This window comes from Pseudopipra pipra, chromosome 8, assembly GCF_036250125.1.
Source record: "Pseudopipra pipra isolate bDixPip1 chromosome 8, bDixPip1.hap1, whole genome shotgun sequence".
Lineage (NCBI taxonomy): Eukaryota > Metazoa > Chordata > Aves > Passeriformes > Pipridae > Pseudopipra > Pseudopipra pipra.
This window is the reverse complement of record NC_087556.1, coordinates 35,970,047-35,982,974: the sequence shown is the minus strand read 5'-3', so window position 1 is coordinate 35,982,974 and position 12,928 is coordinate 35,970,047. Positions and strand designations below refer to the sequence as shown.

The window sequence follows — 12,928 nt, the reverse complement described above, 5'->3', positions numbered from 1 at the left end:
TCCACGTGGATTTGGGGAGCTGCAAATCAACCCCCAGCACTGCAGGGGTTTGCACTGCTCTGTGGGTCCCACAGTCACTTGTGGGTCTGTGTAATCCATAACTGGCAGCCTGGAGCCTTGGCACAGAACATGTGGATTAGGAATGTCTCCTGGTAAAGTCTGTGGGCTACAAAAGTGATTGAAACCAGAGGGCATCATTTATATACATATTTATATATTTTTATACATATATTTATATATATTTATATATATACAGATCATGTAATTCCATTTTGAGGGTTGGAACTAGATGGTCTTCAAGCTCCCATTCCAACCCAAACCATTCTATGATTCTTTGATTCTATGATTCTGTGATATACTACTCTGAGAAGAAGAACTTGATTTACAACAGCAATGTATAAAAGTCATCTTCTTTTTCAGAGATGTGTGGTTTTGTAAAGGTAATGTTACCAAAATGTTTTAATTATTCTGCCATATTTAAATGACCAGCTACCTCCAAAAAACAACCAGAAGAGCACTAAATGTTGTTCTCCTCTCACCATAACAAAGAACTGCACTAGAGCTTTAATAAAGTTTCACCCAAACCTCACTTCATCCCCTTTAAACCTTGGGGTTTTCTGCCTTTTATTTTTTTTCCCCCAGCATTGCCTGGGAAACTTTTTGAAAAAGCAGCAAGTGAGAAAAGTCATGTCAGAAGATGTATTTGTGGATATATAACTTTTATATATATATATATATTTATATATTTTATATTTTATATATTTTATATTTATATATTTATATATTTATATATTTATATATTTATATATTTATATATTTTATCTACATATGTATGTACATATATCTATGTACATCACTGAGCAGCATTAGGAATGTGCAGCACTGTCAGAGCTGCCAAGTCCCTGGCAATGCAGGTGTCTTTGTTTAATGCAGCAATAAAAAAAGTTATTTTTTTGAAAGCAGGAAAAATTATTTCCTGAGTTCAAGCTTTCCAGATTGCATTAATCAAAACTCAGAGCATTGGTGCCTCTATTTTATTTTGTTAGTCATTTGAGGGCGTAGGAATGGCGTGAAGGGCTGAAAACAGAGATAATTTGTGCCAAACGACTCCAAAATTAATGACTGCAAAAAATGCCTGACAAGTTTCTTAAACCACACCACGTTTTTCCACCCCTGAAGCCAAAGAGGCTTTTGGTAGGACCCCAGCATTGGTTCCTTACACCAGCCCAGGCTGTGGCAGAAAACCTTCACCAAAACTGAGAATGAGATAAAAGAAATGGGTGGAGAGTTTACTAGAAAATGGAACTTGAGCTGCCACGAAAATTTTCTTCTTGACGTGAGTTTGAAAAGCACCTAAGGCTTGTTTCAGTTGCAGAGATATTCAGGGTCCCTGCAAAATGTGGGTGTAGATTTGATTACACCAAAATCCAAGGAGGGAAGCACTTTACAGAGCAATCAGGCACTAAATCCTCTCCAAGTGCACACTGAAAGTGGAGTTTTTCTGCTGGGTTTAAAGACTGACAGATTTGCAGTGTTCAAAGTGTTGGATAGCACTGATCCCAGGAGAACTTCTCTGGAAACTCCACCTATGTTTTCCCATGAACAAGTGCCTTTTCAGGCTTTGTTAACAGGGACATCAGTCCCAGCTAATGTGGGTTCAGCAAAGGCAAGTCCTGCTTGACCAACCTGATGTCCTTCTATGACAGAGGGACCTGCTTGGTGGACAAAGCTGTGGATTTGGTCTATCTGGACAGCAGTAAAGCCTTTGGCACCATTTCCCATGGCATTCTCCTGGAGAGACTGGCAGCCCACAGCCTGGACTGTGGCACTGTCTGGTGGATGGATGGCAAAGCCCAGAGAGTTGCTCAGTGGGCAGCTGATGGCACAACAACATTCCCTGGAAACAGTTTTCACTGTTTACTCTAGCAAAGGAATTGTTTTGGACCTGCTTCTTGATTTCTCTCCTTATCAGAGCATCTTACCTACTAGAACTCATTGGCTTTGCATACCTTGTTCTTAATTGCAAGGTATTCATCTGGCAGCTGTACTGTGGCAGTGAAATCTCACAGAGATGGTTTGCCAGGTCTTCACCTCAGCTCTAAAATCAAAACACTTTTAAATTACTTTTTTTTGCTTTGTTTTATTCTACAGAACCTGCATTTCACAGATTTGTGAAGAATATCAATGCACAAGAAAGGCTGGAGGTCTTAATCATCACCTCAGACTACTGTGGGTCTACCCTGAAGGGAGCACGAGCTACCCTTGGAGGGGAATGTGGAATTAGGAATAGGGACACCCCAGGAGGCAGAGGCCAGCACTGCTTTCCCAGAAGTGAGATGGAAGGTATGGGACAGGAGGGGAGAAATCTGGAGGAGCTGTTCTCATCCAGCACAACCCAGAGCAGCAGTGATGCCGTGAGATGCAGGACAGGGAGGTCAGAGCCCTTCTGGGAAGCAGGAGGAAGGAAACTGGGCTTAAATACAGTCTCTTCTTGCCCTTTGTCAACCTCACTTCAACAGCAAGGGAGCTAGGCTTGATATCCAGCCTCTTTTAAATCTAATTACTTTGATTTGTCTTCCTTTACAGATGACAGGTGGGAATCCAGAGCCAGGTCAGGATGGGAGCTGAGCAATGTAAACTAATTAAATAATAATTCAAAAGTAATTGGAAAGGAACTGTCAAATTATTAACATTTTTTAAAACGAGAAAACATGAAGAAGGCTCAGTTTGCTGCTTTAAAATGCTCTTCTATTTTAGCTGCACCAAAATGTTTTTTTATTTTACTATCAGTTATGTTTTACTAAGAGGAAGAAATCTTACCTGTAGGTCAAAACCAGAAGAATCAGTCAGTTCTCTTTTTTTCATGTAGCTCATCAAACCCATCAACTCTTCTAAAACACTTGGTTGTAATGACAAATTGCAACCAAGAAAACTAAGAAAGAGCAGATTTCATTGCAGCTTTATATATCAGATAAACACCCTCCCTCTATTTATCCTAAAATTTGAGCAGGAGACTGTGAGAAGGCAGAAGATGTCTTCATCAACTGTTCCCATATAATTCCTCTCAGCTGGAAGTGTTTCTCACATGGAAGAATAACTTAATCAGGGCCTTTACAAATCAAAAGGTCATTCCACCAAAAATAAACATAAAGATGCTGCCAGTCTAATGAAAGTTTAGTTCAAATGCCATCCAGAATTTGTCATCTGTCAATGTTCTCATTTGCAAGAGGAAAACACTCATGTATTCTTAAATACAGGAGCACTTTCTGTTATGTCACACTGTTCCTGTTTGATCACAGTCTAAACTCTGGAAATGCCCTGGGTGTGATCCCTCATCAGGGCTCACAGGAGCAAAACGGGCTCTGGCAAAGCCAGGGAGCTAAATACACAAATAAACTGAGCTAAATACACAAATAAACTGAGGCAGACGCTTTCCTGAGGTGAACGAAAATAAACTTTGAGGACTGTGTCTCTGCCTTAACTGGAGCTGCTTCCAAAAGCTGGAAACTCCACAGCATCTCTATCTCTGTTGTTGAACCAAACAAAAACAACCCCAGATAATGTGACTGCCTGGCCATAAGAGGAGAGCTGTGCCTGGTGAGCAGGGAGTGGAGGATGGAGCAGGTCCCAACACCCCTCCTATTGCTCTCTGGTCACCTTAACCCCAGGAGCCAATTCCAACACTCTTTTTTACTCAGGGCTTCACTGAACACGGAATTTGCAGGATCTGAGTTTCAACAAGCTCTTGACCGATGTACTGACAACTGTTGCTTTGTTTTTCTAACCAAACTAAAACACCACACGGTTGCTGTACCTTCAATCTGCTGGAAATTTCCCACCATCTGCTCTGCGTGATGATTTTCTCAAATCTGCTTATCACAATTACCCCAATTTTGATTCTTGCAGTTCAAGAGTTTATTGTAGCAAAGCCATGAAGCAGAACTGTGTAAGATGTGCATTTATTTGCCTGTTCAGAACCAAAAGAGATGTTATTCCAAACTACTGCTGTAAGACCTAATTTTGTTAAAAATTAACTTCTGCCCATTCTGAGTATTTCATAATCACTCAATATCTTTGTTTAATTATGATAAATGATGAGGGACAAGAATACTACACTGGGTTCCTGTGACTTCTTTACATTCCCATTGATTGTACAGTTACAACATAATTTCCTGTCACCAGGCTACGAATGCACAACCTTGCACCAAAAACTCTTACAAAAGTTTTGTTTCTAAGACCTTTACCCTGGAACAGACAAAAAGGGGAACCATGTGCACAGACAGCTGTGCATTATAAAAACAGGACAGGGATTCTGTGCCAAATTCACCTGGATATTCCTTGGCTAATGAATGAGTAAACCTGCAACCTGAAATCCCCTTAATGCATTTTCTTCTGAGAAATCTTCTGGCTGCTTTCATTTTAGAGAAGAAAGAAAATGATATAGGATATAGATGTCCAGACACTGCCAGCTCACAGCATCCTTGTGCTGTGTTCAGTCATGCAAGCCTATCTTTTAAACTGTTTCTTGCCCTGCTATCTTGCTGCCTGCTTGATAACCCTGCAAACTTCATGTGCTCCTTCCCCTCACTTGCAAATTCTTCCTGGATGTTCAGACTTGGCACTGCTCCCAGTGAAGATGTGGAGCTAAAAAACCTGGTGGAACACAGAGAACTGCAATCTCAGAACTTGGTTCTGCTCCTGTGGATCAAAGCAGCAGAGGGTAAAGGCTTCATACACAATTCTCAAAGCAAAAATCTGTCCCTGATGCGGGATGGACTTCAGCAAACACAGATATGGAGCCAGCCTTTTGCATGTATTTCCATTTTGGATGTCTTGAAAGGAAATTCATTAAACACATAAACAAGGAGCACCCTGACCTGGCAGGAGACAACCTCAGCATTGACATTAAAAATATGGCTGTGATTGAGATTATCAGGAGGGGGGTTATTTGGTTGTTTCTAGTCAGCTTTGCCCTCCCAAGCTCCTGTAACATCTTCACTGAGCAGCTGCTTCTACTCATCTTTCTGCTGCAGTTCTTTCCTCTACCCAGCTGTTGCTTTCCATGGAGTGTGTTTGGATGCAGTGGCTTTGAAAGGTTCTTCCTGCTCAAATTAATGAGAAATTAATGGCCAGGGATTCAAAGCTGTGATAGACAGGCAGCAGGACTGCATAAACATCTTTTCACTGGGAATGGGCTAAAAAAGAAAAAGAATTTATTCAAGAGGGTCCAGGGAATTAAAAAAAAACCAAACAACAAACCACCACAACAGAGTTTCTCATCAGAATGTGCTGACTCCTTGAAACCAAACTGTCCTCAGGACTACAAGCTCTGACAGTAAAATTTTCAGACAATAGAGAGAAAAAAAGCACATGCAGTGATCTTGTGGCGTGGAGCTCAGCTGGGCTGTAAGAAGTGAAGGTTAGGCTCTGGTTTGGGTAAGAGCCACGAGACTTGACCCACAGTCCTGGCCTGCCCTAAGCATGAGATTATTCTGGGATGGTATTTTAACTTTCCTACACAATGTCAAAAAAAAAGTGAAGATTTCCTTCTCGACGAAGATCACCAACAATTAAGAAATCTCTAAAAGTTTTATGTGATGGAATAAGAAACCAGGGCAGCATTTCTCTGGCTCCCTCACCTTGCCAAGGCAGACTATTTTGGCAGGTCAGGATTTGCTGCAGACTGGGAGTGATCTGCTCCAGTTAACTGCCAGGCCACATTCCCAGCACCAGGGAGCACAAGGCTGTCCCAAAGCCTACCAAGGATCTTTCCATGCCAGTAGAAACCTCTGGAAATCGGATCCACTGGTTTTGTGTTTTGCACTGTCTGTAATTTTTTTTATGTAATAGAGGTGATATTTAAACCACAGAATAGGTGATGTTCAGCCAAAAATAAAATAAAATAAAATATGAGACCTGAGAAAGTTACGAGAAAATTTGCAATATGCACTTAGAAACAAAAAACCTAAGCTTTTCAGTGCCCTGAACTATTTAGAAATATAAGCACTGGGAAAGAAAAACAGCTTTGTTCTAGTTAAAATGAGCCAAAGATTGGAAACAAAATCAAAAGGGGGGGGAAATGGTTACCATTTAATAACAGCAGTTCTGTAAACTCAGATAAGCATCATCTAATCTTCTGTTTCAGACAATTGATTACATTTCCCCTACAGCTGCCCTGAACTGCAGGTTTTATGCAGGTTTTATGCATTTTCAGTCTCCCTCTTAAACTCTGGGGATGCAGCTCTGACTCAGCCACTCGAGCTGGAGTCCCTGCTTTCCCACCTCTCTGCCCTGTCAGGAATTACTGACCCTGGAGCAGGGATGGCAAAGGGAAAACTGTGGTCAAGAGCTGCAGATCAGAGTTGTGAGCTGTGATTTAAGCAGGAAGGCAGTGGCAGCTCAGTTTGATGGGCAGAGGTGCTTCACCAGTGCTGGGTCCTGCACTGTGGCCACAACAACCCCCTGCAGGGCTACAGGCTGGGCCAGAGGGGCTGGAGAGCAGCCAGGCAGGAAGGGAGCTGGGAGTGGGGATGGACAGGGAGCTGAACAGGAGCCAGAGTGTGCCCAGGGGGACAAGAGGGCCAATGGATCCTGGCCTGGCTCAGGAACAGGGTGGCCAACAGGGCCAGGGAAGCGATTCTGCCCCTGGACTCAGCGCTGGTGAGGCCACCCCTGGAGTGCTGTGTCCAGCTCTGGGCCCTCAGCTCAGGAAGGACATGGAGGGGCTGGAGCAGGTCCAGAGAAGAGCAACGAGGCTGGGGAAGGGACTGGAGCACAAGTGCTGTGAGGAGAGGCTGAGGGAGCTGGGGGGGCTCAGCCTGGAGAAGAGGAGGCTCAGGGGAGACCTCCTGACTCTCTGCAACTCCCTGACAGGAGGGGGGAGCCAGGGGGGGGTTGGTCTCTTTTCCCAGGCAACCATCAGCAAGACAAGAGGTCTGGGTCTTCAGCTGTGCCAGGGGAGGTTTAGGCTGGATATCAGGAAGAATTTCTTTGCAGAGAGGGTGCTCAGCCATTGGAATGGGCTGCCCAGGGAAGTGGTGGATTCTCCATCCCTGGAGGTGTTTAAGGACAGACTGGATGTGGCATCAGTGCCATGGGCTGGGAACCACGGCGGGGTTGGATCAAGGGTTGGACTGGATGATCTCAGAGGTCCCTTCCAACCCAGCTGATTCTGTGATTCTGTGATTCTGTGATTCTATGATTCCATGATTCATTCCGGGTGCTGCAGGACATGGAGCTGATGGGTACGAGCAGGAACCTCTGAGTCCCCCATCCAACATAAACCATCCCCTGAACAGAGTCAGAGCCACTGTGAGAAGTGGGATGTTTACCCAGATCCATTAGCAAGGAAATGAGAGGACAATTATTCCAGTGAGTAGGATTTGCTCCTCTAATCAGGAGCATTTTATTGTTGTTTTGTTTTTTTCAGGAGTATGCAGACAAAGATTTTCCACTTGGATTTCCTCACTGCTGAAGTCTGTCTGTTAAAATTCACCATGGCAAAACTCACTTTTGCATAAGCATACCTAAAATCATGGGGTTTTTTGTATAACTGCATCTTCTGAAGGTTATTGTGCCAGTGAACATTTGTACTGACTTCTTGGCTGGTTCAAAGCTCAGCAAAGACACAGTGATATTTCCCCATTAAAATAACATGTATGTTCTGTGTCACCCACGAGTCATAGTTTTTAGTTTTAGTTTTTAGTTTTCCTTGCTTGTTTGCAGCACTGAGCAGATGTGTAAATGTGGATCAGACAGCTGATGTGACATGTAACACTGTCCAGACACTCTCCAACTCACATCTGCCCATCCTGCCCAGCTGTCCAGCCCCCAAATGATGGATTTCCCGGGTGGGTAAATAGTGATGATGTCAGGGCAGCCCTGGGGTAGCTCTGGAGGGGGCCTGGAGTGAGAGCTCAGCGGGAAGAAGCTCTCAGGAGGAACTGGGGGGAGGCACTAACGCTTCTTCCAACACTTCTCAACTGCCCTTATCAGTGAGCCAGCCCGGAGCAGCCAAACTGCACCCCTGAGTGGAGGGGCTGCATTCCTGGCACAGACCCAAAGAGCTCTTTGTATGGCTAGAAGATGCACTTCCAACGCTGAATTCCCCGGCAGACGCTGCTCCAAGGAGAGCCAGAAGGAGCAGAGACTGAAGGACGTGCATTTGTTTCTCTTCCCTCTCAGCTGCCTCCTCTGAGACTCCGCTGTGCCAGGGAGGGAGCCAGAGATGCTCTCAGCTCTGCATCTGCTCCTTCCAGTCAAGGCAATAAAAATATTTTGAGGGGATGATTAGAGACAGAGCACCAATACAATCAAATCAGCTGCAGGACCCACAGAAACTGGAGAAATACTTCTACCAACACGTGCCATATTCTGCTTATAAAAGGATCAATTTGCTCGTGAAAGAGGGTTTTCAGGTTCCCTTTTCAGTTGTATTTTTCCAGGCTCTGGGCTGTGCCTGCTATTGGGCACACTCAGCCCTGGAAATGATTCTGGTTTGGACCGAGATTTGCTGTTAAACCTCGGAGAAGTAACCCAGATGTTCCAAAGCACTGGAGCACAGCGGGGCAGACTATCCACTAGGTGGAAGCCTCTCAGTGCTAATGAGCGGTGGCCACCGCGGCAATTAAAACAGCCGGCTGGGAGTGACTCTAATTCACTTTATTTCCAGTGAAAATAAAGTTATCCTGCTCCCCAGGCGTCTCTTACACCAAAGACCCGACCCCTCAGGCTTCTGCCTGACTGACTCAGGAAGAACAGGGAATGGTCAACTAAAAATGCTTATTTTGGAAACATTAATTTATCTTACCTATGCCATTCATAACATATTAGGAGAATGAGCTTTAAATATTCAGGAGGAGCTCTAAATATTCAAGTTGTCTTCTACTGCCTGTGTTCAGGATTAAATTTTGCTTTTGCTGCATATAAATCACAGAACTTAAAGCTGGTTTTGCTGTGCTCACAGCCAGATTTCCTCCCTGATTTGTGGCAAATTTCATTCCAGGCGGAAATAAAAAAAGGGGGGAAAAAAGAGGGTACTGGAATTAGTTTCTGGAATCCTTTTCAGGTTCAAAAAATCTGAAGTTTGGAAATCTGAGTTTGTGCTTCGTGAATGTCCAGCTCCAGTATAGTTGCTGTGTGATTGCAACAGGCACGTTTTAAAAGCTTTTCTCCATTTAGACAGTCCATTTAGCACTCTATTTTCTCATTAATATTTTGAATTTTCTATTAATGTTCACAAGAAATGTATTTATCTACCAAATAATCTGGCTAATAGTGTGACTTCAATAACAGATGGCACAGCCAAGCTCTGTGAGCTCTGCAATGTCTGCACCTCAGAGCAGTCAGTGTGAGATCCATTTGAGGGTCTCTTCATCCAGAGACTTCTACTCTCTCCTTCATCAGCAGTTACAATGAATTATGTACCAAACACTGAAAATCAAGTTAAAAGTTGTCTGTGCCATAAGCAGCAGATCAGTACAGGATTAGGGTTTGCATTTTTAATTGTCTGACAGATGGGATCCAATTGAATCTGTGGCCCTTTTTTTTTTGTACTGTTGATACAAACGAGTCCATGGTTCTGGACAAGCAGTGAAGCCAAACATCTCCACCTCTCTGGTTAGAGTTACAGAGAATCCATAGCTGAGACCTTTTTGGTTTTAGCTGAAATGGTTGGGCACCTGGAGCAGGATATTCAAAATGTGGCCAGTGAAGGTCTGGGCTATTCAGAAGTGATGCTCTGGATCTGGATGAAACACCAGGCCATGGAAATCCTGCTGGTTGAATTCACCATGTCTCTCGAATCTGAAGATTGAGAAACTGTGTGTTTGCTGCACTTGTTAACAAAGTGTTCATATGACTCAATCTTAAATACATCCAGCAGAGAATTTGGACTGGAGCCTGCTTAGAAATACAGTGCTTGACACGTGCCAGACACATCACCCACCCACAAGGTTTATCAATAACCTTTCTGCAGTCCCTGATCCAGAATAAACATCTGAACCCCCAGTCCTGGCTAACAGGGCCTTTTCTGTGCAGGTGACCTGCTGAATTGCCCCAGGTGCTCAGGAGGCAAAAAGCCAGTTTAGATCTTATCACAAGACATGTTGTCTCCTGACACACCGGAGACATCTGCTTGATTAACAAGCAAATAACAATTGCATTCCAGCAGTGCTGTGCTGTACAGCCCGAGCTGGAGCTGGCAGGCAGCTGGGAGGGAGCTCCCTGCAGCAGGACAGTCCACACAAACATGCAGAGCCATCTCAGACGGACAGATCTGTGATCAGAGATGGTGTATGAACCACGGACGAAGCAATCACCTCTGCAGACATTTCCTGATCCAGCCACCGAGGGAGATGTGGCAGCAGGCAGTGCCTCCCCAGGGTGCTCTGTCTCTCGCTGTCCTGAGGCTTCTGGGAAGCATCTCCACCTACAGATTCAAGTAACCACTGGCCATCATATAACTCAGAAACTGAGGCCAATTCTCTACACAGTTCTGAGGTCAAAATTGAGAAATGATGCAGTTGATGGCTTGAGAAAAGAATGGCTTTGCTTTGATTTGATGTCCTGGGTTATTTCTTGGAAATCCCGTTGTGCATGCAAGCCTAATAATTTTCTAGGTGGTTTACCTAGAATCAGCCAGTTCTCCAAGGCAAAAAACCACAGAAGACCCTGTAGAGTTTATTAGCTCTGGGTAACTACAATTACACAGTTTCTGGTTGTAGTGGAACACCGTGGAGCAGAGGATTAGCTCAGTACTCCTGGGTGTGTGAAGCACCTGGACAAGTCAGGAGTGCTGTGTTTGCACCTACATGAAGAAGACAAAAAGTATCAAATGCTTCTTGATTGTTTTCTGCTCTGAAATAGAACATATAGACCTTGAGCCTGAGATTAGCCAGACACGACAGAGACTCACTTATCTTAATAACAAATTTCCCTGAAGCCAAGATTTTTGCTTGGCACTGTTCTTTACATGAACATTTCTATAAATCATTCTGATCTGAAGTATGGTTAATGACAACATAAACTAGAAGCTGAATGCCCTCAGGGTCACAGCTATGGCCCAGAGACACCACAGCACAGGAGAACAAACAGTGAATCCCTGCACAGCCATCCCGAACAACCTGCCTAGCTGGGAGTCCTTTCACCTGCACAGGAAACCAGGCTAAAACCTACCTGTCAGGAAAGGCAATTTAATTAACAGAAAAAACATGATGTCTTGCCAACTGAATTCAATCACTAAAATGCTTTTCCTTGTCAGCCCACACTGTTCTCTCTCCAGCTGGACGCTTGTCAGCCCTGCAGCAGCTCAAGTGAATCCTGAACCATTAGCCCATTATAATTTTTGTGGAATACAGTCCCCTCTGTTTCTTAGCAGGGCATGCCCCCCCCCCCCCCAAAATGTCTAAGTTAAGCCTGTTAGATATCCCTTTGAATTTTCCTTCTATTAATTTTTCATTTACTTGCTGACCTCATTCATTACCTCTGTGGGGTGTGTGGTTGGCTGTCAGCTGCAGCAAAACAAAGGTCCCCCATTCTTCATGCCCGTGTTTACACCCTTTCAGCTACAAACCCCATCTGTATCACTTCCTCGACTTACAAGAGTAATTTTCCTGCAGGACCTTTTTAACATCTGTGTCCCCTGTGTCTGAACCAGCTGCTTTTGTTGATTTGGCAGAGGCTCTGGCATATGCTACAGGGAACATACGGTCTGAGCATGTGTTTTTGTTATGAAACTGAAATTCCTGCAGACTGGAAGCGGAATAAATCGCTGATATTGTGCCTTTTGAGGCTCCTGCTGACATGGGGGAGGCTGAGCAGAGGTCTTATGCCACGGAGAGAACATGAGAGGTAGCAGAGGTAGGAAACACGCCCAGGGGGAGGCACCACAGTCCAGGACTGATGTGAGATGCTCAAGGTATGGGACTTGTTGCTCAGAAAAAAAGGCTAAGTCAGAAATGGGGGTGGTAATACAGACATCTGAAAGTAAAGGCTTTGGGAACAAATGATTCATTCACAAAACTTACGAGTCACAGGCACAAAAGAGCAAGGACAGAACACAGGTCTGTGATGGACCACAGTGTGGTTCTGATGGCAAGGGACATGCAGGATAGAAGAGCTGCAGGAACGAAGAAGCAGGTTTGAGCAATTACTTGGTTTGTCAGTGTGATAAGCAAAACTCCCATGTCAAAAGATGAATGACTATCAGTGCCAAGCAGTATCCAGAGATCTTTGATCCTGCCTGGAGCAGTAGGAGATCCTGGCTGTCCTCAAGGCTGTGAAGAGACAGGGGTTTCTTGAAGTAAGAGATACTTGGGTAATGAGCATCTATCTCCTAGGAACTCATGCTTTGAATTCCTTGAAACAAATAGCTTTTCAGAAGGTAGTTTCTGCATTTGAGAGATCCTGTGCATTCAGTCTGCTGCTTAAAGTAACTATCAACAGGCATCTGTGGCTGCTCCTGTGACTGTCAGATGACTACAAGTGGTGTCACTGTGCAGCACAGTTACCTTAAGCTAAACCCACCGAGTGCATGACATGCTAATAGGGCACCCATGAGAAAGGGACGGTTTTAAACCTCACAGACGCATTCTTTGCCTTCAGGTGTATTTCTGAGTGAAACTGAGGACCGAGACACAGATTTGCAAAGAGCCGAGAAAGTTCAAACCAGTCGAATCTGAAGAACAACCCCCGCCCACACCCTCATTTGGGAAGCGACATTATTTTTGTTATTTGTCAACTATAAGCTCGAATTACCAGTCACGGGGCAGCGAGTTTTTGGGAGGAGCTCTGTGCTTTCTCTCGCTGCCCGGGGCTCGGGGTTTCCGTGCGAGCGGTGCCGGAGGGTTTCCCCCAGGATGGGCTGTGCCGAGCGGGGCTCGGGGGGCGGCCCGGCCCGGCCAGGGCAGGACGGCAGCTCGGGCTGGCA

At 44.6% G+C, this 12,928-nt stretch overlaps 1 protein-coding gene across 1 annotated transcript in view; it reads left to right on the top strand.

Moving 5' to 3' along the window:
• The window catches only part of INPP5F (inositol polyphosphate-5-phosphatase F), a 278,232-nt gene that overhangs the window by 187,858 nt on the left and 77,446 nt on the right, over window positions 1-12,928 (top strand). The window lies entirely within an intron of this gene.